We start from the raw sequence: 7,500 nt of genomic DNA, 5'->3' as shown, positions 1-7,500 counted from the left end.
TATATATATATATATATATATATATATGTATATGTGTGTGTGTGTGTGTGTGTGTGGTGTGTGTGTGTGTGTGTGTATATATATATATATATATATATATATATATATATATATATATATATATATATATATATATATATATATATCCTAGCCTGAGCTAAGTATGGTCAATGTCCACTTGACAAGTGATCAGTGTCCAACTGTCAGGAATAAATGTCCATTACAGAGGAAAAAATCTGCACATGAGAGAAATGAACATGCAAATGATATATAGGAAATGCAATGCCCAAGTGACAGGTGATAAACGCCTCATCTGACAGGGAACAAATGTCCATATTGATAGATGACAGATGTTTCCATCAGCTAGTCGTAAATGTCCATCTGATAACATATCGAAACACTTGCCTCCTGAACGTATATGTGTTTGGATTCCTCCATTGTGTACAGTATGTCTTGAACTTAACACATCACTACGAATCTCTGGTGAGAACTTTTGTACCTTTATCTCGACAACTATTCTCCACACATGAAGCCATCACATGACCACTCTTGTACTGAGTCTCTCTCTCTCTCTCTCTCTCTCTCTCTCTCTCTCTCTCTCTCTCTCTCTCTCTCTCTCTCTCTCTCTCTCTCTCTTCCTCCTGAGGACGGTTTGCCTCTTACATTTCCTCACCTCTTCATTCATCCAGCATTCATTAAACTGTGAATGATTTTCTCAGTGTACGTACGTATGGTACTTGAATAAGAGTCTCATGTGACCACCAATCAGTAGGTTACATCTGACATTTGTTCTGGTCCCTCTCCTTTATAGGCTAGCCTGAGTATAGCGCTTCGTTCTGCATCAGTGAAAATTCGTTATTAAACCAACGGCACTGCATCCCTTGGCACTGTTCCTGAGCTCTCTAGCACTGCCTAGGACTGCATACCATGCCACTATTCCTTGATCCCCTGGTTCTGTTGCTATCATCATTCCGAGCAGTGTCCCTAAAGTTTCCACCCCCTGACGCCAGATCTTTCACTGCTGGCACTGTGCTACCCCAGCAGTGATATGTTCTCCAACAGTGATATGCTTCCCCACCACCAGTGAATGTGTTACCCCTGGCAATGTTTGACCTGGCAATGCTTCTGTGGATTTCCGCAACAGTCTCACTCCAGAAAGCAAAACTCTTGGTAGAAGTTGACGTTGTGGGTATCGGGAGGGCTCAGAGTCACTCGACGGGATCGAATTCTAATTTTCATCACTTTATGTAATTTCCCATACGTGATGTGACGCAGGCAAGACATTACAGGCACTGGGCGAACATGACTGTATGTAGTTGACACAGACACGGCCTGCATCATGATCAGAAGTGGTCACACCAGCAAAGACTCAAGAGAACACAGTTGTCAGGTACAGTCAGTCAGTAAATAGCAGTTGGAAGATTTTCAGGATGAAGGTACCCCATGACGGGAGAGAGAGGATGTTCCAGGCTTCCAGACCAGGACGCCTCTTATAACACGAAGGTAAATAAGGGAGGTATCCATCTAGCCACCTCTGGGCTGGGTACAAACACAGACTTATCCTTCGTTGTCATGTTTACGAGCACAAGTGGTTTAGCTGGAACAATGGCTCTCAGATGAGGTCATCAATTTTCTGTCTTGCTCAGTAATAACTCCTTGAGCACGACGGTACGACCCTTGAGCACGACGGTACGACCCTTGAGCACGACGGTACGACCCTTGAGCACGACGGTACGACCCTTGAGCACGAGGGTACGACCCTTGAGCACGACGGTACGACCCCTGACCACGACGGTACGACCCTTGAGCACGAGGGTACGACCCTTGAGCACGACGGTACGACCCTTGAGCACGACGGTACGACCCTTGAGCACGAGGGTACGACCCTTGAGCACGAGGGTACGACCCTTGAGCACGAGGGTACGACCCTTGAGCACGACGGTACGACCCCTGACCACGACGGTACGACCCTTGAGCACGACGGTACGATCCCTGAGCACGACGGTACGACCCTTGAGCACGACGGTACGATCCCTGAGCACGACGGTACGACCCCTGAGCACGACGGTACGACCCTTGAGCACAACGGTACGATCCTTGAGCACGACGGTAACGATCTTTGAGCAGAAAGGTACTTTCCTGAAGTACGACGGTACGAACCATGAGTATGCTTGTGGAAGATTTATGCAAATTTCTGATTCTTTGATTTACACAAGTTTTATGTCTTCAAGTCAGCGAGGTTCTATAATCTTATCTTTCGAACTCAGAGGACAGTTTGGTTTTGATTCTCCCTCTGAAAAGTCTATCTTTCATCATATTCTCTCACTTTTCTTTATTTCTAGAGTAATTCCTGCAGCATTTCCCTTCCTCTTTAACTTCTCTTGGTCCAACTCTCCAACACCGCCGTTTTCTCTCCTCCAACAATGCTACTTGAATCACCAACACAGTCACCGAAAACTTGCATTAATGCGTCATCCCCAACACTGACACTCTCGTGTTTGATCACTGGCACCATCCTCCAACGGTGGCACTTGGCCCTCCAACACCATTGCTCAGCCTTCCACAAGTGGCACTCCAGCACTGGCACCTCGGCCTCAAACACCACCACTCGGCCATTCGACAGTGGCAATCGAGGAGCTCAAGCTGACAATCGGCTTTCCAATTATTGGCTTTCCCTGCAAGGCTCTACCTCGATGACGCCATAGAAGCATTAAACAGGAACCACTCTGTGTTAATATCTATATATTATCTTTCCCAAATTCCAATCGGAATAAAGTCGTTTTCCTTCCAATAAACGATATACCACGAGCCATTCTACCAATTTAGGCGGTATATATTAAAGTTAAACTCGATGCCAGGTACAGTCGGGTACTTCAGAACCAAGAAAGCTGCTGAATTATCATCGTCATCATCGCTTTTCAGTGACGTAGAGTCTCACTGTCACATTACAATTGTTCCCGAAACAATCAATGACACGGAAGACTTCAGATTCACTCACTAGATGGCGTTGGCTCTCCGGCAGGAGGGAGGTTCGTGTTCGCTCCACAGGTGAGACTAGTTTTCCTTGTGGGGTCTCGTTCGCTCAATAGATGGCGTTGGCCGCCAAGGTAGGGTGTCCGCTCAACAGATGGCGAAGGTCGTCCAGGTGATATCGCCCTCGCTCGATGGATGTTTTGGTGTCCAGATGTGGTCGCTTTCGCTCAAAAGAAAGGTGGCACTAGTGGTCTATGTGAGGTCCAATGCTCTAAATGGGTTATCAGAACCCATAACCTATTACCTCAGTGCTGAATACATATAAATAGTATTAAGCTAAATAATATTCGAAGATTATCATAAATATTACATTAAATAGTGAATCAGAATATCGATCATTCAGCTCAAAGACTCTGTAAACAGTGTCTGGAATAACTTACATGAGTTACTGCAAATGATTCAGAAGTGTGTGGTATGTAAATGATAATTTACAAGTGGAGGAAGCGAGATGCGGAGTGATATTTATTCATTGATACAATTTCATCCTCGGCCACAATACATACGTACGTTTGTTTGAAAACTTTAAAGATTAAAACCGTAAGAATTATTGTGTTGGATATTCTTCTTAAAATCAACAAAAGAAATCAACCCAATTAATCATCAGATTTATCATGTTTTTACAATACAGTTTTTCATACGTTTCTGCATTTGATCCTTAAACATTAAATAAATGTTTGGTATTATATTCGTTTTCGTCGTTTCTTTTCGTAGATTAGATTGTCTGATGAAAATCTTGCTTCCATTCACTTTCACAAAATGGTTTTCTTTCGAGTCTCCATACCCCCATTTCACCTCATTTTGGGCTCGTTTCAGATCGTTTTCTTCTCGTGATAACGACATGAAACGAGAGTTTATTCTGAGCTGTGTTCATGATACATAGATGAAGATGAAAGCGGTTTGTTTCCTGTGATTAATGGCGGCTGCCGCTTACTTAAAACAATATTCCCAACTTTTCTTTTGATTTTTTAAGCAAACATCTCGTGCAGGTAGAGCAGACACTTGGCTCCTCCTTTCCATTAGCGCATCGATCCTGCTCTCTCTCTCTCTCTCTCTCTCTCTCTCTCTCTCTCTCTCTCTCTCTCTCTCTCTCTCTCTCTCTCTCTCTCTTCTCCGACTCCTGCCTTCAAGACGTTATCATTTCTCACTCAGACTCTGATACTTCTCTCCCACGTCTTCCTCATGTCAGTTTTGCCTCTTACTTACACCCCCCCCCCCCCCCCCAACACACACACACCTCGCTTCCTTCCTTCCTTCCTTCTCCACTTCTGCCAAGATGTCTCTTCGTTATTTTCTTCTCCCTCACGAGTCACTCACGTCTTTCACTATCAATTTACCTACCAACAATGGAATTCGATCCTCTAACACTGTCCAATACATCTCCAACACTCTGTTTGTGGTGCTTGATCCTTCATCACCAATACTGGTACCACCTTGTCTCCTCCATTAAGAATAAATGGTTCTCCAGCACTGGTGGGGATATCTCCAGCAGTATTGGAAGTTGTACTCCTCCACCACTGATAACCGAAGCCACAGTAACATTCGGACCCACATTATCATAATCCTCTGAACCATAGAGAAATTGCTCACAGAAAAAAAAATGAATAAGCTCGTTTACAATTCACTTACCTCTGTCAAAAAATGCGTGATTAATACTAAAGAGTTATGGCTTATAATTAGTGTTATACCTCGATACTTCTTTTTATCAGGAAATATAAACAAACCTCAAAGCTGGCCTCTTAATTACCACAAATTGCTAGATTGTTAATGTCCTTTTTCATACACCAATGAAGTTTCAAAATATTTTCGATATCCTTAGTCACAGACGGTTCTGGGCAATAGGTGACTTCAGAGTTGCTCAATAGATGGCTCTGTCTCCAACTAGTGACTTCAGAGGCACTCAATAGATGTCTCTGCTTGGCAGATGCAGTCTACTTCAATCAGGAATTCAAACGTAAATTAGTGATACTTTATTTTTGAACATCATATTGTGTTTTTGCAATTTTTCGTGACTGTAACTGTAGGTGTAACAATATCTCAACTGGATATACGCTAGGAAAGTAGCTTTTGAAAGCAGAGGCTTTTCCTCGGTAATTACCTATTTAATGTCTTGAGCCCGACGGTACGATCCTTGATATTTGACGTAAAGCTTAAGGGTCAAGTCATACGTCACGCCATAAAACCCGAAGTGCCTTCCGACGTACTCAAGGGTCGTATCTTCGTGCTCAAGGGTCGTACCGTCGTGCTCAAGGGTCGTACCGTTGTGCTGAAGGGTCGTACCGTCGTGCTCAAGGGTCGCACCATTACGCTTATGATGGTAGAGATGATACACAAGAGCTACCTAACTGAATTACAATAATATTCTGAATTGCTAAAAATCTGGTACTCACTATATCATTTGTTGTGGTTGCAAAAATGTACGAAAATGTCTCTAGGTTATGAAGGTGGTTTCTGGAACCTACTCCCTTATATTGTGAAGTTCAGCCGACATGCTGTTGAAAGCTTTATAATTAGGCTAATAGTCTTTACAATCACTATATAGAACTGAATGAGGTAATCAAGATGAAAATGGGATCATTCCGAACTTTGTAGAATCTACAATATAACAAGCTTGTATAAGATTTCAACCGTTTGATATATGAAATCATAAGACAGTATACCTAAGTATCATATATGTGTTCAAGCCAAATAACGATTAAAATCCATCTTTTGTTCGCGTAGAAAACAATTTAAAAGACATTCGGACGGCACTGCAGGGGTAACTAAAGAAAATACGTTTTTACATGGTAACCCGTCGGACCCCGCTCCAAGAACTATGCGCATGATGAACTCTAGTTAACGGTTGGGTATTTTATATAGTTTGATGTAGTTTTTGGAGTTTCTGGAATATTGATCAGAGGGTGAGGAAGGAGTGGGGGGGGGGGGGGGGGGAGAATAGGAGGAGGAGGGCCGAGGAAACGATTGAAGAAAGGATATTTTGGCAACTATTTTGTATCCATAACAGATAGCAATCATTTTGTAACCTTTATAAATAACCTTTACCCTACAAACACTACAGAGATTTACGATTTTGCATCTATTACAAAAGGAATGCATTCTGTACCCATTACAGGGGATAACTATACACCCATTACAGATACTAATCTCTTTACAAAATACATATTATTTGTTTATATTTTGAATAGTATCAACTCAGTCCCACTGGCAGATATTAACTGTTATATAACTATTACAGATAGATCTCATGGGTCCAGCACAGATAATAATAATTCTGTACCGTTACAAACACTAACTATTCCGTAACAATTATAGGGAGAAATTTTGAATTCAGTTTTTGAAAGATTCATCGTCTGCAAAACTGGTACTGATCAGCTGCACCTCAAAGTAATGTCTTAAAGAATCTTGTTGGTGAGTGATCCCGATGAACGACCCAGTATAAAGAGGTTTTACTAAGAATTGATCTCGAGGTTAAGCTGATGTCCTCCACTGTTAACACATGTTGTCGGACTCAATACAACTTTAAACAAAAGTGTATTCTTCCCATGAGGGTGAGTAAGGAGAAGAAGGCTCTAAGACTCCTAACGAAATTTCTCTTTTGCTGCTAAACACAACTGGAGTATACAGCTCACGTCAAGTCCTGGCAAGAATGTCTTTCCTGTCGCGTTTTCTTCATCTATTCTAGACAGGATGGCTCACACTAATCTACGTCAGAAGTATAATCGAAATGAGTACATAAAAAATTTTATAGCATTTTCTTCCCTTTTATCCAAATATCTAATCTGCATATTGTAAATGTTCACACAGACAGACGCACATGCACACAAGCATACATTTCTGGAACACATTTTCGGAGCTCAGAATAAATGCTGAGTCTTGGCTGACACTGTCCCTCTCTCTGGCAGCATTCTGGCTCCTCAATGCTGCCTCGTGAGATGAACGCTCATTGCCGCTTCCGGAACTGTCGGAAATCTTCCCTTTCCGCTAAGATACTGTCGTAGCCTCCACGCAGGTCGGAGGCTGTGCGTCTTCAGCCCGCGTCTCGTCAGAAATAATTACATGCAAGCAATTTATGGCATATCACTTATTCCCTTTCCTCGGTAATTTCCTTCTTAAATTTTCACGAGTGAGAATTCGTGATGTAACTTTCTATTCTTTTGTATGACTCGCCGTCTGTTTCTCTGTCTGTCTGTCTAATATCACACACATACACACACACACACACACACACACACACACACACACATATATATATATATATATATATATATATATATATATATATATATATATATATATATATATATATATATACATAAATCTGGCAGGGACGTCCATGGCTGAAAATAAATCTCGAGTCTTTCCTTGTATTGCTTGGGCGGCACCATTCTGCTCTTTCATCGCTGTCTCCTAAAACACATTTTCTTTGCCATTTGCTTTGCCATTTTCAGAATGGTTGAAACATACTTCGTG

This window comes from Panulirus ornatus, chromosome 68 (genome assembly GCF_036320965.1).
Source record: "Panulirus ornatus isolate Po-2019 chromosome 68, ASM3632096v1, whole genome shotgun sequence".
Classification (NCBI taxonomy): domain Eukaryota; kingdom Metazoa; phylum Arthropoda; class Malacostraca; order Decapoda; family Palinuridae; genus Panulirus; species Panulirus ornatus.
This window is presented reverse-complemented; position numbering follows the sequence as displayed.